The following is a 24498-nucleotide window of genomic DNA, read 5'->3' as shown; positions in this document are numbered from 1 at the left end:
TTTTCTCAAGCTCAGTGAATATCCTTATGATTGTTGCTTTAAATTCTCCATTAAGCATATTACTTATATATGTTTTGATTAGATATCTGGTCATGACTTTTGTTGTTGTTTTTCTTTCTTTTGGGATGAGTTCCTCCATCTTGGCATTTTCTCTAAGTCTCTGTCTACTTCTCTGTGTTAGAAAAGCCCATTATGTTTCTTGCTCCTGATAATAATGGCTTTATGAGGAAGAGTTCATATAGTGTCCAGGAACTGGTACTTCAGGGAATGGCTCTGGTGTGTGCTGTATGCACTCTCCTTCTGTGTTTTGACTCCTCTATCCCTTTAGGCCAGTGGTCTGCAGAGGCTCTCCTTGCCTGCTGCGGGCAGTGTTTGGAGCTTGGCCAGAGTGTGGCGGGTTTTATTTATTTTTATTTTTTAATGATTTTATTTATTTATTTGACAGAGACAGAGAAAGAGAGCCCAAGCATGGGGAGTGGTAGGTAGAGGGAGAGAGAGAAGCAGGCTCTCTGCCAAGCAAGGAGCCCAATGTGGGGCTCAATCCCAGGACCATGGGATCATTACCCTAGCTGAAGGCAGACAGTTAACCAACTGAGCCACCCAGGTGTCCTCAGAGTGTGGTGGATTTTAAATAGGTGTGCTTTCATCTGCTTATTAAAGAGAGTTGGTGCTACTTCCATTAGAACTGAAGCCTTGCAGAACTCTGGTCAGTAGATATGGTGTGTGCAGGGGTTTCTGCTGGTCTTTGGAGGAAGGGGCCCATTGTGCTGGTCCTTAAGCACACTTGCCTGAAAAAAGCAGTACCAACAAAGTGCAGAGGGCCAGGACTTGGTGTCAGCAGGTTAAGTAGCCAGTGTTGGTGCTGTGCTGTTTACTGAAGTTGGTTTATCCTGAGGGCACTGTGGAGAGGAGGGAAATGGGCACCAGCCAGCTCCTTTGTCCCCAGAGAGGGATCTCTGTGCTTGCTGCTTTCAGGGAAGCACTCCCAGAAGAGCAAATAATGTCCCCTCTTGCATCCCAGGCATTTTCAGATCACCATTTTCATGCTGTCTGTCTCCAGGTTGCTTACCTGCCTGGAGCAGCTCAGTGCACTTTGGGCTCTATCCCAGCCAAGCCTGCTGACTTTTAAAACTCCAAACTTTAGGGACGTGTGGTGGCAGGGTTCTTCACTGGTCTTCTGGGAGAGGGTCTCACCTCACTGGGACTGATACAGGTTTGACCAAGAAGGGCAGTCACACCAGAGTGCAGAAGCATGGGATTTGGAGCAAAGCAGGCTAAACAGCCAGTATCCAGGTTAGCTGCCCTCAGCAGGTGTCTCTGTGCTTATGCTGAAGGGCAGAGGAGGGAAATGATGTCCCCTGGCTCTTTTGTCCCTGGAGAGGCATCTCTGTGAATGCTACCTCTCACAGATGTACTCCAAAAAGACTGAACAGTCTCTCACCCATGTGCCTTAGGGGATCCTCAGATTGCACCATCTGCTCTGGAGCTGTTTACCTGCCTTATCTCCAGGAGTAAGGAAGCACCCTCAAGGCTATATCCCAGCCAAGCCCACCAATCTTTAAAACTGCAGTCTTTGAGCCCCACCAGTTGCAAAAACTCACAAAAATCAGCCCCTTTCATTTTCCCAGACAGTGGCTTTGGGGAAGTGCTCTCCTTGTGCATATCCTTGTGTGCTCCACTCTTTATCATCTTTCTCAGAAATCAGGGTTGCCTCCCCTCCACAGCACCAAGGATCCATTTGTCCCCCAAACCACATCTCTGTACTTCCTACCTTCCATAATGTGGTGCCTTCTCTCTTTCTAGTTGTGCAGTTTGTTCTGCCAGTCCTCAGGTCAATTTCTTGAGTATTCAGAATGATTTGATAGTTATCTAGCAGTGTTTGAGGGATAAGACATGCTTAGGGTCCTTCTACTATGCCACCATCTTAGCTCCTTTGTTCATATATATATATTTTCCTTCTAGAAGTTTGGGATGTGTATTGTTCTTTTACTAGTTCAATTAGATTTAAGGTTAGGTTACTACTTTGAAATTTTTCTCACTTTCTTGAGGGAGGTATGTATTGCTATAAACTCTTAGAACAGCTTTAACTGCATCCTAAAGATTTTGGACCACTGTGCTTTGTTTTCATTTGTCTCCATGCATTTTTTCATTTCATCTTTGATTTCTTGTTTGACCAATTCATTGTGTAGTAGTATGCTATTTAACCTCCATGTATTTATGTTCTTTTTTAGATTTTGTGTGTGTGTGTGTGTGTGTGTGTGTGTGTGTATGTGTGGCTGATTTCTAGTTTCATACTGTTGTGGCTGGAAAAGATGCTTGATATGACTTCAGTATTTTTGAATTTGTTGGGATTGGTTTTGTGGCCTAATATGTTATCTTTTCTGGACAATGTTTCATATGCACTTGAAAAGAATGCGTATTCTGCTGTTTTAGGAAGGAAGGTTCTGAATGTATCTGTTAAATCCATCTCGTCCAGCATGTCATTCAAAACCAGTGTTTCTTTATTGATTTTCCATTTGGTTAATCTATCCATTGATGTAAGTGGGGTGTTAAGGTCCCCTATTTTTATTGTATTACTATCAATTATTGCCTTTATGTTAGTCAATAGCTGCTTTATGTGTTTGGGTGTTCCCATCTCGAGTGCATAGATATTTACAGTTGTGACAAATTCTTGTTGGTTTGTTCCCTCTATGATTATATAGAATCCTTCTTTGACTCTTGTTACAGGCCTATTTTTTCTGATTTGACTATTGCTTTCTTTTCACTTCCATTTGCATGATAGATGCTTTTCCATCCCTTCACTTTCAGTTTCCATGTGTCTTTAGGTCTGAAATGAGTCTCATGTAGGCAGCACAAAGATGGGACTTGCTTTTTTAGTCATTCAGTCATCCCGTTTCTTTTGTTCAGTGTTAGTTTATTTACATTCAAAGTAATTATTGATTGGTATGTACTTATTGCTATTTTGTTTCTCATTTTACAATAGTTTCTGTAGTTCTTCTCTTGCTCTCTTCTTTTGTCATTTGATGTCTTTCTTTAGTACTATACTTAGATTCCTTTGTCTTTATTTTTTTGAATATCTATTACCAGTTTTTTTATTTGTGGTTACCCTTAGGTTTATATATAACAATTTATGCATATAACAGTCTGTATTAAGTTGGTCACTTAAGTTTGAACCCATTCTAAAAGCACTAAATTTGTACTCCCTTTTCCTGATATATTTTAGCTCTATGGTGTTAAACTTCATATCTTTTATTTGGCGAATCCCTTGATTGATTTTTATAGGTGTACTTGATTTTACTGCTTTTTCAATTTCTACTTTTCTTAGCCCTGCTTATGGTCTTTCTTTTCCACTCAAAGAATTCCCTTTAGCCCTTCTTATAAAGTTGGTTTAGTGGGTATAAATTCTTTTAATTTTGTTTCAGAAACCCTTTATCTCTCTTTTTATTCTGAATGATAACCTTGCTGGATAGAGTCTTCTTGGTTGCAGGTTTTTTTCCTTGCAGCACTTTGAATGTGTCATGCCACTCTATTCTGGCCTCCAAATTTCTGCTGAAAAATCAGCTAATAGCCTTCTGGGGTTTCCCTTGTATGCAAATATTTTATTTTCTCTTGCTGCTTTTAAAATTCTTTCTTTATCACTACTTTTTGTCATTTTAATTACTATGTGTCTTGGTGTGGATGTCCTTGGGTTGATTTTCTGGACCTCCTGTACCTCCTGGATCTGGATTTTTGTTTCCTTTCCCAGATTAGGGAAGTTTTGAGTTATTATTTCTTGATTTTTTTGCCCCCTTTTCTCTCTTCTTCTGGAATCCCTATTATGTGATTGTTATTAAATTTGGTGGTGTTACTGAGTTCCCTTAATCTATTCTCATTTTTTTATTATTCCTTTTTCTTTCTCCTGTTCAGCTTGATTGCTTTCCATTACTGTGTCTTCCCAGTCAGTGATCCATTCTTCTGCTTCCTCTAGTCTACTCTAGGTTATTTTTTTTTTTTTTTAAAGATTTTATTTATTTATTTGAGAGAGAGAGCACATGAGAGGGGGGAGGGTCAGAGGGAGAAGCAGACTCCCTGCCGAGCAGGGAGCCCGATGTGGGACTCGATCCCGGGACTCCAGGATCATGACCTGAGCCGAAGGCAGTCGCTTAACCAACTGAGCCACCCAGGCGCCCCTCTAGGTTATTTTTAATATCAGTTATTGAGTTCTTCATCACTAATTGGTTCTTTTTTTATTCCTATCTCTTTATTAAGGGTCTCACTGAGATCCTCCACTCTTTTCTCAAGTCCAGTGAGTATGTTTATGACCATTACTTTAAATTCACTAACAGGCATGTTGCTTATCTCCATTTCACTTAGCTGTCTTGATGTGATTTTGTCCTGTTCTTTCATTTGGGACATATCCCTTTGTTTCCTCATTCTAACTCTCTGCGTCTATTTCTATGTGTTAGGAAATTCAGCTACATCTCCTGCTCTTGAAAGTAGTGGCCTAATGAAGAAGAGCTCCCATTTTGCCCTGTAGTGCAATGTCCCCTATTCACCAGAAACTGGTGCTTCATGGATGTCTCTTATGTGTGTTGTTTGTGTCTTACTGTTGGCTGAACCAGGTTTGCCTTCAGTTCAGTCATCTGCAATGGCTCTCTTTGCCTGTTGTGAGCAGGGTTTGGTCCCTGTGATGTTAATGGGCCAATCTGGGGCTACCTTGGGATTGAGTTGGGTCTGACCAGGCATTTGTCAGAGTGGCAGTCACAGAGAACTGCATCATGCTCTCCCTGTGTTGTCTCCTGAGAGGCTTTTGTTGGTGGGCGGGCAGTTCTACAGTCCAATCATATGTCTGCCCCCAGCCCAATACTAGGGTCACAGTGGAGCTAATATGTGTGGTTATCTTCCCCTCTCTCCAAATCAGGAGTAACTTTTGAGTTGTGCTGGCCACTCTCAGGCTGTTTCACAAGCCATGCTTGTGGCACAACTTTGAATGGACTCCTGTGGAAAACATGTTAAATGGGTGGTCTGCAGGTGAATGTGGGGCAAGGCTCATGGTGTTAGCAAGGTGTCCACTGCTCTGTTGTGGGACTGGACCTGGAGCTGCTTTGGAGAACACCTGCCAAGGCCAGGTTGGAGGTGACAAGTCTATAGGAGAGTGCAGGGGTGGGCATAGTGTTAGTAAGATAGGTGGAGAGTGTTTGCACTAGTTCCCACAGGAGTCTGTATCTAGGCTGTGGGGTAGGGAGGAAAATGGCACCCACCAGCTCTTTAAAAAAAAAAAAAGATTTTATTTATTTATTTGAGAGAGAGAGAGAGAGAAAATGAGCAGGGGGGGAGGTGCAGAGGGAGAAGGAGAAGCAGACACCGTGCTGAGCAGGGACCCTGATGTGGGACTCAATCCCAGGACCCTGGAGATCATGACTTGAGCTGAAGGCAGACACTTAAATGACTGAGCCACCCAGGCATCCCCCACCAGCTGTTTTGTTCTTGGAGAAGTCTCCTAAAGATCCCTGCCCCTCCAGCACATGTTTTGAGACTGGTAAATAAATCTTCCCATATACTTCATGCATTTTTCAAACTGCTGCTTCTATGCAGTTTTCTCAGAAAGGTTGTTCATTATACTATCTCTTTAAGGGCAGTGACTCAGTTTCTTATTTCCCTCTGCCTCTCCCAGAACTGAGCTGCTGATTTTTAAAGGTCGAGGTGTTAAGCCCCACTGATTGTAGGAACTCATGAAGTTAAGCTGCATTGGTTTACAAAGCCAAATGTTATGGGGATATATCTTCCAACTGTGGGTCCCTGATGCCTGGGGTGGGATCTGCTCCTCTCCCTTCTCCATGACTGTGATGTTCCTCTCTCCAGTTTGGTTCCTGACCTCATCTCTGCCCTTCTTATCACTTTCATTGTGGTCTATTCTCTATAATTAGTTGTGGGGAGTCTGTTCTGCCAGTCTTATGGAATTATAGAGAATTTTAATGATTTACAATAAAACATCTACTATTGTTCATATATTAGAATATACTGGCTATTCAATTTTTCCTGGGAAAAGAATCTTAAGTTCAAAACATTTTCTTAAGAACAAATTATAATATATTTGTCCATGTTGTTGCATTTGTGTTATTATACAGTTAGCATATTTTGATATTTTTTGATCATTGGAAGTCTTACAGATTCTTTGTCTCAATATTCTAAATGCCTGCACTTATTAGAAGGCCTGTAGATTGAGATAGAGTAAAAAGCTGAACTGATGTATTGAGATCCTCAGACCTCTCTTGAGCTTTTGAATGTCACTTTGAAAAAAAAATATTTGCATCTAACTTGTGCATTTATTATGAAGTTTAATTAAGAAAGGTATGCAAAAAATACATAAAATTTTATTCAAATGTAAGGTATATGTTCAGTCAATAACAATTACTAAACACTTAAGTGTGCCAGATGCTATGCTAGTTCTTATTTGTGTATTATGTATGAGTAATTGTGTATCGATTATGTAATATTTGCCTTTTAGGCAGAAATAAAACATAGAATAACAATTATAATAAGGAATTGGAGTTCATTTGGCCATGGTTACTTAAGGTTTTACTGCACTTTTAGATGTTAGTAATGTTAGTTCTATATCTTTAGATCTTGAGGAGTCTTTAAAATCTCTCCTGGTGAAGTATATCATCACAACTTGTGACTTTCTCAGACCTTGTCTCTGTGTTCTTTAAATTCTTGCAAGTTATAAATACACAAGAACACATGTGCACATAATTATGAGTAACTTCAATTATTTTCTAATGTGAAATACTGTGTCACAGGTGTGGACTGTGTTTTTACAATAATATATATTTACTAGATCATGTAATCTCTAATCTATAAATTGACTTTTTAAAGTAACAATATGCAATTATTACACCTTCTAAGATCAGCTACTTTTCCTTTACCAATGAAAAGGGAGAGGCCATAAGGATTGTAATCAATCAATGAATGAATGATTAAATGTAGCTTGAGTTCATTTGCCTCCGTTTCCTGAACTATCTCTACTTATTTGGTAGAGCATAAAACATTAGTGAATTACTTTTGTCTTTATTAGGCAGTAAGAGGGCTTGGATATTTTATGCAGAGGCCTGTAATAGATGGTAAAATGATCGGATTCTTCACATCCTTATCACAAATGTCTCCCTGTATGATGACACTTTGCAGCTCCTTTCATCAAGGGGTTGAGTCCATCTTGAATGCTCATATTCACGATCTGGGTTTTGTCATATGACTTAATATGGTTAATAGGACATTAGCAGACATGACACAAACCAAGTTTGAAAACAATGAATCGTGGATCACTACATCAAAAACTAATGATGTATTGTATGGTGACTAAACATAACATAATAAAATTAAATTAAATTAAAAAAAAAAGAAAACTGCTGGGGCAATATTGCATGTCCTCTCTTACTGCTCTTGGGAACACTATAACTATCACCATGTGAAAGAACCTGGGCTAGCCTGCTTAATAATGGACAACACATAGCCCAGTTTCCTCTCTCACACCTGGTGACAGGCAGCCATCTGCTAGACATGTGAGTGAGAATATCAACCTCTAACTGCAAATACATAAGGGAGCAGAGTTGACACAACAGAATAAAAATATCTCAGCTGTACCCAGACAAAACTAACTACCCACATAATCATGAGTAAACAAATGTATTGCTCCTTTAAACTACTGTTAGGTTGTTTGTTCAAAATTGAATTCATAAAAGTCTACATGCCTATGTCATTACTTCTTGAATTTTCATGGGCTACCTGAGGAGTTGGTTAAAATGCAGATTCTGATTCAGTAGATCTGGATTGGGGCCCAAGGTTCTGCATTTTTAATGAGTTCCAGAAGATGATGATAATATTGGTCCACTGAACATATTTTCATTAACAAGCTTCTCTGTGATAGAAGATATAAAATAGTTAATAAAAATGTGAGTTCCTCTTGCTAATGATTTCATGGCTGATCCAATAAAATAAACCCATTTTAAATTTAAATAAATATATATTATCTTCCCATCTAATGTAACAGATAATAACCTTTGCCTTGTGAAAGTTCATGCAGCATACACACACACACATACACACACACATGCATTCCCTTTTTCATTACCTGAATGCAGTAAACATACAGAAAACCTTCAGAGTAGAAGGTTAGGAAACCATAGTACCATGCAAATAAAGTGGTAAGTAATAATTAACTAACAGTAGAAATATTTCAAGAAGTAAATTTGCTTTGTAATAAATTTTATTTAAAATTTTGTTTAAATATCTGAACTGTAACAATTAGAGTTCTTTTTCTCATTGAACTTACAAAGTATTGTTTGGTTTGGGGGTATATATAGTCACATTTCCATTTATTCATTTATCACAAATGAATAAATTGCTGTATTTATGAAGTCTTAAATAGATTTTCCCTGAAAAAGTCTCAGAAAAAGTTAATACTGACACACAAATTCAGCCATTTTCGTACTATAAGCATCACAGAAAAAGTTGAATTAGATGATGATTAAGATGATTTACAATTGTGAGAGTCCATGAATTTTCTAAAGAGGAACTTGTTTAACTACAATAAATAATGTGTGATGTTTAGAAATTAATGCTAGTGGAATTCATTAAGAAGAATTTTATCAGGGGTGCCTGGGTGGCTCAGTTGGTTAAGTGTCTGACTATTTTGTCTCAGGTCATAATCTGAGAGTCATGAGATCAAACCCTGCATCAGGCTCTGTGCTGGGGGTGGAGCCTGCTTAAAATTATCTCTCTCTTCCTCTCTCTCTGCCCCACCCCCGTACACATGTGCTCTCTTTCTAAAAAAAAAAATGAATAATTTTTAAAAATTTAACAAATAAGACAGTTATTAAGTTGAAGAATATTTTACTCACTTTGATTTTACTTCACAAATATTTACTGAGAATGATTTTAAAATAGTTTAAAAGTATATGATAATTTACTTCTCTACAAATAGACACACATTTTATTTATGTAAAGATTTCATCCCTACACCCCTACCACCACAACCACTACACACATATACACACAAACATACTCATATAATAAAGGAGAAACTTTAGAGATGACTGCAAAATTTTTTAACAGCTTTATTGAGATATGACTCACATGCTATATAATATACCCACTAAAACTATATAACTCAGTTCTTTCATCTATCACATTATTAATATTTTTATTTATGGAAGAATATATGTAACATAAAATTTGCCATTTTAGCCATTTTAAGTATACAATTCAATAGCACTAATTACATTAAAAATGTAGTACTACCATCACCACTAGGTATTTCAAAAAATGTTTATCCCCCCAAACAGAAAATATGTAACAATTAAGCAATAACTCCCTATTTTGCTTTGCCCTCAAGTCCTCAGGAACTTCTAATCTACTTTTTATCTGTATGAATATGTTTATTTTAGATATTCCATATAAGTGGATTCATAAAATATTTGTTCTTTTTGTCTGGCTAATTCCACTTAACATAATGTTTCCAAAGTTTATCCATGTTGTGACATATGTCAGAACTTCATTCTTTTTATGGCTAAATAATATTCCATTAAATGTATTTAACACATATTTTTACCCATACATCTATTGATGGGCACAGGTTATTTCCAACTTTTGGCTATTATGAATAATGTTGCAATGAACATTGATGTACAAGTATCTCTGATACCTTGTTCAGTACTTTTGGATATATACCTAAGAGTATTACAGATTTTTATAGTAATTCTATGAATAGCTGTTTGGGGAACAGCCAAACTGTTTTCTATAGCTTCTGTACCATTTTATATTCTTACTAGCAGTATATAGGCGCTCCAAATTTTCCACATTCTCACCAACACTCATTTTTTTCATGAGTGGTAAAAACACCTAACATGAAATATACCCTATTCACAGATTTTTAAGTGTCCACTACAGTATTGCTAACTATGGATGAATTGGTTTGCCACATCTCTCTGAAACTTTTTCATCTTCATGACTGAAACTTCCATTGAACAGGAAACCCCCATATATCTCCCACCCCAATCCCTGGAAACCACCATTCTATTTTCTGCTTCTATGAGTTTGAACAATTTATATACCTCATTTAATTGCAATCCTGAAGTATTTGTCTTTCTGTGTCTGGCTTATTTCACTTAACATAATGTCCTCAATGTTCATACATGTTATAGTATATAATAGGATTTCCTTCTTTTTTAATCCCATATAATATGAATTGGATAGATAAACAGATATAGGTTTGGTAGATAAATGGATAGATAGATAGATAAGCCATGCATTGATAAACATTTAGGTTGTTTCCATCTTTTGACTACTGAGAATAATGCTGCAATAACCATGGGAGTGCAAATATCTCTTTGAGATCCTGTTTTCAATTATTTGATTAAATACCCAAGTGTGATTGCTAGATCATATGGTAGCTGCATTTTTCATTTTTTAGGAACCTCCATACTATTTCCATAAGACTGATACCATGTTATATTCTCACCACCAATGCAGTGCACAAGGGTTCAAATTTTTCCACATCTCTTATTTTTATTGAGGATTCCTTATGCACAATGAATTTTACTGCTTTGCTGATTTGAAGATTCTCTGTCTTTATCAACACTTTGATCATAATGTGTTGGTGTGCATCTCTTTGGGTTTTTCCTTCTTTTAGTTTATGTTGCATCTTGAATTTACAGATTCAGATCTTTCATAAAATTTCAGTTTTCAGCCATTGTTCTTCAAATTTTCATTCTGCATCTTTATATTTTTTTCTCCTGGAATCCCCGTGATGTGTATATTGGTCATCGACTTAATATTTATGTTGGTGTATTGTAGTTTCTGTTAACTCTTCTTCATTCACTTTACTTGCTTTGCTTTGTTTCATTCATTATACTTAAATTCTGTTTACTTCTCTTCATTCTTTACTCTTTCTGCTCTTCAAACTCAATAATTCCAACTGACGTGTCTTTAATTTTGCTGATTTTCCTTCTGCCTGCTCAAATATGCTGTTGAATCCCTGTTATTGAATTAATATCACTTATTGTAATTCTCATCTCCAGAATTTCTGTTTGATCCCTTTTAATGAATTCTATCTCTTTATTGATATTCTCATTTTGTTCATACACCAATTTGCTTAGTTTTTTGGTCATGTTTTTCTTTAGATTTTGAACATATTTAAGACAAATTGTATTAGAATATTTTTTCTAGTTACTCTGATGTCTGAGCCTCCCCAGGGATGAATTTTGTCAGTTTATTCTGTTCCTTTGAATAGGCCATATTTTCCTGTTTTTTATATGCCACTTTTTTGGTCAAAAACTAGACATTTGAACATTTTACTGTTCTAACTCTGAAAATCATATTTTCTCCCTTCTCCAGGATTTATTTTTGTTGCTGTTGCAGGTTGTAGTAGTCTATTTGTTTAGGCACTTTTCCAAACTTTTTTTTTTTTTTTTTTTGCAAAGACTCTTCCTTGTCATGTGTGGTGACTAAAGTCTCTATTCATTTAACTCACATTCAACTAATGCATTATTGACAGATATTCCCTTGAATGCTAATATCTAAAAAGAAAGAAGAAAGAAAGAAAGAGAAAGAAAGAAAGAAAGAAAGGAAAGGAAGAAAACAACAAACAAAAACTGAAAATGAAAACAAGCACCTCTCCCAGTGTTTTCAGATTAGCTCTGGCTGGAGGATTCCTTCAACACTTAGCCAGCCTTACACCAAGTATAGGGATCAGTCAGAGGTAAGAGCTTAGGGGTCTATTCTACTCTTTTCTGAGTGTACATATTGCTCTTGGCAATATGTGGCTTTTGAAGTTCTCACACATCCACAAGCGGTTTTAATTTTTATAATTTCTCAAAGAATCTCAGCTTCTACTCTGAGCCTTTTGTATGCCTATTGTATGTCTTGACCAGTTATCTTTCACCTTACGCATTTCTAGTTTGTGAATTGCAACATTTTTTAGAAAACGTTTGCCACTTTTCCAGTCTGTGTTCCAAACTAGGGAAAGCAGAAATGAACGCCTCATATCTACCCTTCAGCAAGCCCCTGGACATGTTAGAATAGTCATATACAACAATTTGCAAGTAAGATCTGCTCTGCTCCCTCAGAAACCAGGGACAAGGGTCCCCTAGTGGGACACAGGATGGTACTGCTTTGAAACTTCCACTGCTTTAAAACTGCCAAAGCACAAGGGTAGGGGGTGGGGTGATGGCAAGTAAAAATATCACAAAACTTTCCTGCCATTTTCAAGTTGCTTTTTTTTAATTCAGTGTTTATTTGGCAGCTATAAACCGTTGATTATTTTCCAACATAGTAACAATGTTGGTTCTCACAGTTCCTGCTATTTTTTTTGTTTCTATGGGGGAATGAAAGTTAGGGCCTGCCTCTTCTGCCATTGTGCTAATGTCATTTTTCTGCATGATTTTAATTTGGGCTTCAAGTATCCACATTTAGATAAAACATATCAACCTACGAGCAAAAATATTTCTATCCAAGCTCAAAAATCCAGAAATAGCAAAATTAAAACCACTGAATCAGTAAATAGTATTTAGTAAAACTTTATTGTGCATATAAGAACAATTTGTGAACTGGGAGTTTTCAAAATCAATAATTGATATGAAAGGGCCCAAAGTTACAGGCCTGAAGTTGCATTATTAAAATGTGGTTTCCAGACGGCAGGAGAATGGTTAAAAGTGATTACCTCATACCATTTTTAGAAAGATGACTTAAGTTTATTTTATGATTATCAAAGGCATTTACAAGAAATAACCAATGTTAACTTTTGCTTATGTTTTTAAAATAAGCTAGATTTAGTTTTGCTTACATGACTTAAATGGCTTCGTATGGTTATGGAATTCTCAAGTCCAGTTTCCATTTTGTATTTAATTTTAACAGACTAAAAAAATAAATATTTCACTTCTGTTTGAGATGGGTGTGTATCAGCATGCATTTTTGTAAGCATAATTTTATTTATTTATTATTTTATCAAACAACTTGCTCAAATTTGAAAATGATAAATATTTCTTGTTTCTATGTTATAATTTCTGATAATTGTTTATGAAGAGTGTTGGGAAGTTTATAAACTACAAACAACTATCTCACCCAGGAACATTTCTGAGAAAAAAGGCACTTTGTCTAAATTCAGAAAAAAAAAAATCCATTAATTAGTATATGTCAGGCACTATCCAGGATGTTTCACAGACTTGATCACACTTTACCTTCACAACAACTTTACAGTTTTCAGAAATTTGTAATCAAAGAAGTTATGAGACTTTTTCAGTTTGTTTACAGCTGTTAAATTGGAAAATCACATCTTAACCAAGTTTTATAACTTGAGTCCTATTTTCATTTTATAGTTCAACAGCTGACTGTTATTTTCTTAGCTGTTTTCTAAATAGGATTTAATATGAAATTTGAAAACATTATGAAATTATGAAAGCATGTAGAGAAATGTGAAAATGAGGGCATCAGTTTATTTATTTATTTTTTTAAAGATTTTATTTATTTATTTGATAGAGACACAGCGAGAGAGGGAACACAATCAGGGGGAGTGGGAGAGAGAGAAGCAGGCTTCCCGCTGAGCGGGGAGCCCGATGTGGGGCTCGATCCCAGGACCCTGGGACCATGACCTGAGCCGAAGGCAGACGCTTAACAACTGAGCCACCCAGGCGCCCCTAGGGCATCAGTTTAAAGAGGGTCCACTGTTCATTATCATGTATACAGAATTTATACACCATATCTTGTTAATCACACTCACTTTTTGGTGCATTTTTGTGGCTATTTCTGTCAATATTTATAATACGCTACTTAAAAGAACAATAGTAAAAAAGAATAAGCCTAAGATTTCAAGATTTTATAACTTGTAATACACATATATACAATTTATCAGTTGCAGACTCTAAACTGATAGGCTACTATTATTTAATGCTTTTTGCCAGCAACAAAATCATAGTAGTTTCTGCCCCTACTAATGGAAAGCCATTTAGTCATATTTTGTAAGGCAGCCTATGCTTAAATGGCAGCAAAGAAGAAAAATACGCATGCACATTGGAGAAAGAATAATATGATAATAGAAATGAGTAGTACATTTGCCAACATTCCTGCCATTTTTTGCCCCCCTAAACTTTTCTAATCTAGTATGGCAGTCTTCTGTGTTAAACTTAGACCTCACATCAGAATCCCTCTCAACATAGGTCTGTAGACAGCCACTATTCGTCAGTAAGAGTTGGCACATGAATTCAAGCTTCTCAGTTATCTCTTGTATGGGATTATCATTTCTAGTTCTATAATATGAATATCTATTGCTTTATAGACCAACAAAGTTCAGTGTAAAATGTACTCTATTTCCACTTAACATTTTGTCATAAAAATTGGAATTCTTTGTACACAGGGAAGAAAAAGAAACAAACCAAAATTACACACACACACACACACACACACACACACATACACACATCATTAACAACTTTTGGGACAAAGGTATAGGGCTTCTAGTTCACTGGCAAAATGTTGTCTGGTAATATTCTCCTGCCAATAGACTAGGACCCATGTTTCCTTTCTTTGCATTTAATTTTTTTTTTTTTTTCTGGGATGTCATGCTGTCTTTGCTCACACTGTCAGCAAGAAATTCTTCATCTTATTAAACCTGAGCCACTCTCTTGATGTTGCAAGTTTATCATTTAAAAAGTCATTACTAGTTGAATTGTGTTAACAGGAATAAGATTGAGTTATTGCTAGCTTTTAGAAGAACATACATGTCTAGAAGGCTAGTATAACTTTATTTTTATATCAGAGTTTTGTTTTAGGAACTAACAACTAAAGATCAATACATTTGATCAGCATGAAATGCTATTTTTAGTCAGAAAACCCCTCAAACAATTTGACCTCTCTCATTTCTCTTTGTTCTAGTCCACCATGATGCTGTTTAAAACCAGGAGTAAGCCATTTACCTTCTGTGTCATGGCTAGGGGCTCAAGATAACATTCATAGATAAAGAACATACACTACTCCAGTGTGACCATGACTGGTACTAAAGTCTTGTCAAGGATACTTTGAAGCATAACCAAAAGTGTTGTAGTCCTGGGTCAATTAACAAGAAACAAAAAGATTAGATGACACTATAAAGATAAGCTCAGAGAGTAAAGTCACATCTACATATGGAAACTCCCATGGTAGCAAACATTTTACCTTATTTCTTAATAATGATATAAACTGTGGATATTTGTTCACTCTGATTATATTTACCTAAGTGTCTATGCACCTTTTTTTGCTCAAGTGAGTATGATACCTGTAAAGCTAAAACATTCAATTGTTCAATCCCCTTCTTTTTCCCAACACCAGTCAAATGGGCTGACTTTATATTCCTTTTAAATTGTGTGACAGTTTTGCAATAACAGTTCACAGGGCTTGTGACCAAGAGTCTGCCCAGGCTTTGGCCTCTCATGGGGATCCTGGAAGAAACACCCAATAACATACTAAGCTGTCTTCTCACTATTTGGCACATTTCTATCTGGCTGACAAGGCCGTTTGCACTGTTTTCTGCCATCATCCTCCAAAATGCTCTCCGTTGGCCACACATTGGCAAGACTTTGACAGCTTTCAGCCAGAATGCACAGCTCCTGAATAGCATCTAGGTCAGTGGTTGCCCTTCCATGCTGATGATTTTTTCTTAGGTAGCTTAGAACCTGTTCAGAAAGTTAAGACTCAGCCAGGCTGCTATTTGGATTCTTTGCCCCATTCATACTCCCTTGTGCCTTTATATACCATCTTAGAGAAAAATATGGAGATTCAGCTCCAGTGCTTAGTATTCTTACTATTCATTTAAACAGAAATGTGAAAAACCTGCATCAACTTTGATGTGCCCTGTGTGTCACTCAAGCAACCCACTCCCTTTCTTGCTGACTCAGAAATACTCAGAATCCTGAATTGATTTCTTTACACATTTATCAAAATTTTCCTTAAAAACACCCTTTGATTTTTCATGTTTTTGAAACTTAAAATGTATTGTATGAATTTTTCTGTAACGTCTTAAACATTATTTCTTTTTTTGTTTAATATTATGTTGGTGAGATCATTCATGTTAATGTGTAGCTGTGGTCTACTACATTAATATGCCATAACTTATTTTACCCTTTTCTGTTGACAAGCTTTGATTTAGTTCCAGTTTATTTTTTTTCTGCAAACAAACAACAACAACAAAAACCAATGCTTTTATAAATGTTCTTAGACAGGGCGCCTGGGTGGCTCAGTTGGTTAAGCGACTGCCTTCGGCTCAGGTCATGATCCTGGAGTCCCTGGATCGAGTCCCACATCGGGCTCCCTGCTCGGCAGGGAGTCTGCTTCTCCCTCTGACCCTCCCCCCTCTCATGTGCTCTCTCTCATTCTCTCTCTCTCAAATAAATAAATAAAATCTATAAAAAAAAAAAAAAAAATAAATAAATAAATAAATGTTCTTAGACATATCTCCTGGTAGACAAGGGTAAGACCTTACCTAGGATATATACCTACGAGCAGAATGGCTACATTTAATGCTTTATACATATTCAATATTGTTATGTAATGCTAAATTGTTTTCTAAAGATTTGTACCAATTTATACTTCCACCACATTGTATAACTGTACACATTTAGTCCATATTCTCACCAATCTTGATAATGATAGTTTTAACATTTTTGCCACCTTGATGGATATAAAATGACATCTCCTTTTGGTTTTAATTTGCATATCCAACTTACTATTTAGACAGAACATCTTTTTAGACATATATTTGCCACTCAGTTTTCCTCTCTTATGAAGTGTCTGCTTAAATCTCTTGTCCAATTTTTCATAAGGTTGGTTGTTTTCATACAAATTTATGGGTACTCAATATATTCTAGATATATGCCCTTTTTTGATGATATGTGTTACAAACATCATTCCTCTCCCAATTTCAGTTTTGTCTTCTCATTCTCTTATTGGTTACGTTTATGAACATAGGTTCATAATTTTAACTTAGTTTGATTCAACATCTTTTTTTAGGTTATTGTTTCCTGTTCTTAAAAATATCTTTCCCTACCCAAGATTGTGCAGATATTCTTTTGCATTATCTTCTAAAAGCCTTATTTTTTGCCTTTCACAACTTTGTCTACACACTACCTGGGATAGATTATCATGAATGGTGTAGGTAGAGACCAAATTTTATTTATTTTTCATGTTGATATGCAACTGAATCATAATTATTTATTGAAGGTGTATCTTTCTCCATTGATCTACAGTGACACCTTTATCTATCTATCATCTATCTATCAGGTATCTATCATCTACCTACCACCATCATCTATCTATATCTAGTATATATACAGTTTAATTCTAACATGTCTATTCTATTTCATTGGTCTATTTGTCTATCCTTGCATCAAATTCACACCACCTTAATAACTGTATCTTATAATACATCTGCATACTTAGTAAAAGAAGTCTTTTGACCATACTCTTCTAGAATATTTTAGCTATTCTTGGCCCTTGTTATTTTCACATAAATTTTTGTATCAGTTTGTCAATGTCTAAAGTACTTTTTCTGGGTTACTGTGAAAAGTTCTTATGTGATATGAATACAAGTTGTTTGCCAGTTAATTTTTTTAAAATATATTCTCCAGCTTAAGGTTTGTCTATTTTCTCTATGGTACATTTTGATGAAAAGAAGTTATTAATTTTAATACGATAAAATCATACTAAAATGATTTACTTTTTTTTAATTTTTAGAATTTATGAGTTTTTCATTTTCTATTTTCTCTTCTCTGAGTTCATAAAATTATTCTTCTGTGTGTTTTTCTAAAAGATAATAGTTTTGTTTTTCACTTAAATCTTTTATCTACCTAAAATCAAATTTTAAATGCATGGTGTAAAATACATGCTCGAATTAATTTTTTAAAACATATGGTCAAGCAATTGTCATATTAACATTATAGAAAAATCTAATCTTTCCATTTTATTATACATCAAATTTACATTTATATATGGTTCCATTCCTGGGTCCCCTATTCTTTTTAGTTTATCAGTCGGTCTATCTTTTCAGCATGACCTTATACTAACTTGATATAGTTTAAAAAAATGTTTGATACCTGGTTAGGCAAATCTTTTTACTATGTTTTTCTTCTATATGTGTTCTGGCTATTTTTGGACATTTACACTTGAGTATAAATTTCAAAATCAGATTATCAAGTTACACCAAAAAAAACCCCTTACTAATATTTTTTATTGGAATTGAATTGAATCTAGGAGTCTTTAAAATCTAGTTTCTATGTCCTAAAATAGTTGACTCTGCACTCTAGGAAATCATATATCTCACCAGTGTTAGTTTGCTAGGGCAGCCACTACAAAATACCACAGACTGGGTGTCTAAAATAAGAGAAATTTATTTTCTCACAGTTCTGGAGCCTGGAAATCTTAGATCAAGGTGCCATCAGTTGCTTTCTGGTGAGACCTCTCTTTCTGGCTTGCAGACAACCACATTCTTGTTATATGCTCATATGGCTTTTCTTCTGTATGCATGCATAGAGAGAAAGAGATAAACATCTCTGGGGTCTTTGCTCTTCTCACAAAAACTCCAGTCCAATGGAATTAGGGCCATAACATTATGAACCCATTTAACCTTAATTATCTCTTTAAAGTCCCTATCTTCAGATACACTCATACTAGTAGTTAGGGTTTCAACATATGAATTTTGGGGAAGCACAATTCAGTCTATAACATCAACACTATTTAAGTATTCTTTAATCTCTTTTAATAATGTTTTGTAATTTCTTCATAAAGGTAAATTTTCTGTTAAGTACAATTTATATTTTAATGTAATTGCAAATACCTTTTTATTTTATTTTTTTAAATTTTATTATGTTATGTTAGTCACCGTACAATACATCATTAGCTTTTGATGTGGTGATCCGTGATCCATTTTTTTTTTTTGTAATGCAACTTCATCACTTTATTCAAATCTTCAAAATAGTCTTTATTCTACATTTTTAGTATAAAAAATCCACAAGTTAAGTGCACCACAGTGTAGAGAGAGACATACAACGCTGAACTTCCATAACAGTCAATGGTACAGTCAAACATCACATGGACAGAACACAAAATTTAGATGAACTGAAATTATAAAATAAAATCCAAATTCAGAAAACAAAAATCAAAATATTAAGGATCCCTGAAATATTCTTTTTTTTATTTTTTTATTTTTTATTTTTTATTTTTTAAAGATTTTATTTATTTATTTGAGAGAGAGAGAATGAGAAACAGAGAGCATGAGAGGGAGGAGGGTCAGAGGGAGAAGCAGACTCCCTGCCGAGCAGGGAGCCCGATGCGGGACTCGATCCCGGGACTCCAGGATCATGACCTGAGCCGAAGGCAGTCGCTTAACCAACTGAGCCACCCAGGCGCCCAGGATCCCTGAAATATTCTTAATGCTAATGAGATTTCACTGGACCCAAGTCATTTTGTAGTGAGGGATTCATAACATGACCCCATTAACCCAGCTGAGGAATTCTCAGGAGCCACGAGGGCCTACATCAGATACTCTGACAATGAAGAGTAACCAATTTTTGGATAGGAAAACTTCCCCTAATTTGGCTCTGACGTCATCAGGCTTTTGAAATGCATCCTCCTCCTTGCTCCCACATTTTAAACAAACCTGTTTACAGTACAGTTTGCATTGATACCCTTTGTTCAAATAGAGCTCTGTTTTTCTGGCACCGAAGCAGTTGGGGTTTGGTTCATGGATGAAGAAACAACCCATGAGGAGCATCAAAAAGGCACCCTCCACTTTTGCCTGAGGAGATGCAAAAGCAGAAGTAATGGGGCCTGTGCTTGGAACACAGAGGGGGTTTCAGAAGATCCTTGTGAAAGACTAGTTAAAAGATGGCGAGTGGGGACAAGTGCAAGGAGAGAAGGAAGTTAGTCTGACTGGCTTTCTATCCTGCACCATTGATTCAATGGAGATTGGTGGGAAGGAACTGGAAGAGACTAGAGGTGAGGGTGGGACATGGGGTAAAGGATGGAAAGGAGGGAAGGGCAGACAACTAATGTGTTTCATTTATAACAAGTAATAGAAATCAAAGACTTAAAGGAGATTAAAGACCAATCAGAATAATTTAGCAACTTTAATTCTTAGGAAGATTAAAGTTCTCTCCAAACCTAATTTGATGTTTTATTAACTAAGAGCAAAGACCAGTATGGTACAGTATTACTCCAGAGGAATTAAAGGATTATCCTTAGGGCTGCTTTACCCACATTCATTTTATGAATGGATGCCTCCCCTACCTCAACATGCTTTAAAGAGGTACTGCTACCATTACATGGATCCTTATTAGGTTTGAAAAGTGACTGAAAGTTTGGGCACCAGAAAGACACCTAAACAACATGTGTCTAAACTGCAACTTCAATTTAATATGACTAAAGCAGTTACATTGTGAGAAGTGCTGAAGGTATGTGATGTCTTTCCCGGCACAGAGGTGGCCTTGGTTCTTCACCAGATGGTGTAGCCACCATCTGAGCCACCCGTGAAGAAGTTTCCCTTCCGCTGAGTTATGAGGACATTGGCTCCCTGCATGACTGCAAGCTGAGCAGCATTGGGAGGGCATCCAGGAGGTGGACGAGGAATGTTGCCAGCGCTAGCCCCAGCTCCAAATCTGGCACTTGCATCATACCCTCCTTCCACCAGCACTGCTGAACCAGGTGGATAGATGGGACCAACTGGATAATAAGCCTAGGGATTGTGGAACCTAAAGGTCCAACAGCCACAGATTGGGCCATGGGAGGATACAGTGAGGCGCCAGGAAATGCAGCTGACATGGTGGGGACTGTGGCAGTCCCTGGGTGCACAAAGCTCGGACAATAGAGCTCTGAGTAGGCAGGTGGAGCATCAGTATAGGGTGGAGCCTGAGGAAGATGCAAGGTCTGAGGGTACACTGGGTTCCCAGGAGGCTGCACAGGGCAGGTTGGCTGCATTGGATATTGACCTTTGCTGTTCATGGTGGCTGCTGGTACGGTTCAGCTTGGTGTCTGATCCATTGTTTTTGTATAACACCCAGTGCTCCATGCAGTACGTGCCCTCCTTAATACCCATCACTGGGCTAACCCATGCCCCCACCCCCTCCCTTCTAAAACCCTGTTTGTTTCTCAGAGTCCATAGTCTCTCATGATTCATCTCTCCCTCCAATTTCCCCCCTTCATTTTTCCCTTCCTTCTCCTAATGTTCTCCATGCTATTCCTTATGTTCTACAAATAAGTGAAACCATATGACAATTGACTTTCTCTGCTTGACTTATTTCACTTAGCATAATCTCCTCCAGTCCCATCCATGTTGATGTAAAAGTTGGGTATTCATCCTTTCTGATGGCTGAGTAATATTCCATTGTCTATATGGACCACATCTTCTTTATCCATTCATCTGTTGAAGGGCATCTTGGCTCTTTCCACAGTTTGGCTATTGTGGACATTGCTGTTATGAACATTGAGGTGCATATGGCCCTTCTTTTCACTACATTTGTATCTTTGGGGTAAGTACCCAGGAGTGTAATTGCTGAGTCATAGGGTAGCTCTATTTTTAATTTTTTGAGGAACCTCCAAACTGTTTTCCAAAGTTGCTGTACCAACTTGTATTCCCACCAACAGTGTAAGAAGGTTCCCTTTTCTCCACAACCTCTCCAACATTTGTTGTTTCTTTCCCTGTCCATTTTTGCCATTCTAACTGGTGTAAGGTGGTATCTCAATGTGGTTTTGATTTGAATTTCCCTGATGGCTAATGATGATGAACATTTTTTCATGTGTCTGTTAGCCATTTGTATGTCTCCTTCAGAGAAGTGTCTGTTCATATCTTCTGCCCATTTTTTGACTTGATTATTTGTTTTTTGGGTGTTCAGTTTGAGAAGTTCTTTATAGATCTTGGATACCAGCCCTTTGTCAGTAGTGTCATTTGCAAATATCTTCTCCCATTCTGTGGGTTGCCTCTTTGTTTTGTTGACTGTTTCCTTTGCTGTGCTGAAGCCTTTTATCTTGATGAAGTCCAAAAGTTCATTTTTGCTTTTGTTTCACTAGCTTTTGGAGATGTATCTTGAAAGAAGTTGCTGTGGCCGATGTCAAAGAGGTTACTGCCTATGTTGTCCTCTAGGATTTTGATGGGTTTCTGTCTCACATTGAGGTCTTTCATCCATTTTGAGTTTATATTTGTGTATGGTGTTAGAGAATGGTTGAGTTTCATTCTTCTGCATGTGGCTGTCCAATTTTCCCAGCACCATTTATTGAAGAGACTGTCTTTTTTCCATTGCATGTTTTTTCCTGCTTTGTCAAAGATTATTTGACCATAGAGTTGAGGGTCCATATCTGGGTTCTCTATTCTGTTCCATTGGTCTATATGTCTGTTTTTGTGCCAGTACCATGCTGTCTTTGTGATCACTGCTTTGTAATATAGCTTGAAATCAGGCAACGTGATGCCCCCAGCTTTGTTTTTCTTTTTCAACATTTCCTTGGCGATTCGGGGTCTTTTCTGATTCCATACAAATTTTAAGATTGTTTGTTCCAGCACTTTGAAAAATGTCATTGGAATTTTGATTAGGATGGCATTGAAGGTATAGATTTCTCAAATACTTTTTTAAAATTATATTTTATTCCTGTTAATTTTTGGTATATAGAAATACAATTTGATTTTGTATAGAGATTTATATCTAGCCACCTTACAGAACCTTTTACTTAATTCTATGATTTATCCATAAATTGTTTTGAGTATCTATGTGTAAAATCATATTACCCTTTCCAGTTTCATAACTAATTTTTTTTCTTGCCTTAAATTACTGATTAGGATTTCAGAGCATTGTTGAAAAAAAGGTGGTGATAACAAACACCCTTGTCTAGACACTAAAGTTAAGAAAATGTAGTTTATGTTCAATGTGCAATAATTGTTAACATAGACAATTTGTCTACAAATTGTTTTTAATGTTTCAACCTTAGTATTAGGTTTGCTCTTGATTTTATAGATACTTAGAACTCTTCTAGGTAAAAAGAAAAAAAAATTCCTGTTCTTATTCTTATTTATGTCTATCTAGAGAGTTTATTTAGATGTCTCACAAATATGTTAATGTAGGGGAGAGAGTTAAGATGGCAGTGTAGTAGGAGGACCCTAGGCTTGTCTCATCCCTCAAACACTACCAGATAATTATAAAATCATTCTGAATACCCAAGAAATCAACCTGAGAACCAACACACAACTAAAAGGAGAGAAGGTGCCACACTGAGGAAGGTAGGAAGTACAGAGGTGTGGTTTGGGGGAGAAAGAGATCTTTGGTGCTGTGGAAGGGAAGGAGCCCTGGTTGCAGAGAAACGTGATAAAAAGTGGAGCATACAGGAATATGCACAAGGAGAACACTTTCCCAAAGCCATTGGCTGGGAAAATGAGAGGGACTGACTAAATGTAAGACAGGAAACCGTCAAAATCTTAGAGGAGAACACAGGCAGCAACTTCTTTGACATTAGCCATGGCAACTTCTTACTAGATATGTCCCCTGAGGTAAGGGAAATAAAAACAAAAATAAACTACTGGGACTCCATCAAAATACAAAGCTTCTGCATAGCAAAGGAAACAACAAAACTAAAAGGCAACCTATGCAATGGGAGAAGATATTTGCAAATGACATATCAGATAAAGGGTTAGTATCCAAAATCTATAAAGAACTTATCAAACTCAACACCCAAAAAACAATGAAGTTGAGAAACGGGCAGAAGACATGAATAGACATTTTTCCAAAGAAGACACCCAGATGGCTAACAGATACATGAAAAGAAGCTCAACATCACTCATCATCAAGGAAATACAAATCAAAACTACAATGAGATATCACCTCACATCAGTCAGAATGGCTAAAATTAACAACACAGGAAATAATAAGTGTGGCAAGGATGTGGAGAAAGGGGGACCCTCTTACACTGTTACTGGAATGCAAACTGGTACAGCCTTTCTGGAAAACAGTATGGAAGTTCCTCAAAAAGTAAAAAGTAGAACTATCCTACAATTAAGGAATTGCACTACTATGTATTTACCCAAAGGATACAAAAATACTGAAGGTTTTTTTTTTTTTTGAAGGGATACATGCACCCTAATATTTATAACAGAATTATCAGCAATAGCCAAATTATGGAAGGAGCCCAAATGTCAATTGACTGATGAATGGATAAAGATGTGGTATAAAGATAAAATGGTATATTACTCAGCCGTAAAAAAGAATGACATCTTGCCATTTGCAAGGGCGTGGATGGAGCTAGAGAGTATTCTGCTAAGGGAAATAAGGCAGTCAGAGAAAGACAAATACCATATGATTTTAATGAGCAATAAACATGGCAGGGAGGGGGAAGTGAGGCAAACCAAGAAACAGACTCTTAACTATAGAGAACAAACTGAAGGTTACTGGAGTGGAGGTGGGTGGGGGGGATGGGTTAAATAGGTGATGGGTATTAAGGAGGGCACTTGTGATGAGCACTGGGTGT

The 24498-nt window shown here is 36.7% G+C and overlaps 1 pseudogene; it reads right to left on the bottom strand.

Annotated features, from left to right (window-relative positions):
* Window positions 1-20379: 20379 nt before the first annotated feature.
* On the bottom strand, window positions 20380-21019 carry LOC118546146 (DAZ-associated protein 2 pseudogene; annotated as a pseudogene).
* Between the last annotated feature and the right edge of the window lie 3479 nt (window positions 21020-24498).

This window comes from Halichoerus grypus, chromosome X (assembly GCF_964656455.1).
Source record: "Halichoerus grypus chromosome X, mHalGry1.hap1.1, whole genome shotgun sequence".
Taxonomy (NCBI): Eukaryota; Metazoa; Chordata; class Mammalia; order Carnivora; family Phocidae; genus Halichoerus; species Halichoerus grypus.
Note: the sequence above shows the minus strand (reverse complement) of the source record. Positions and strands in the feature narration are given on the sequence as shown.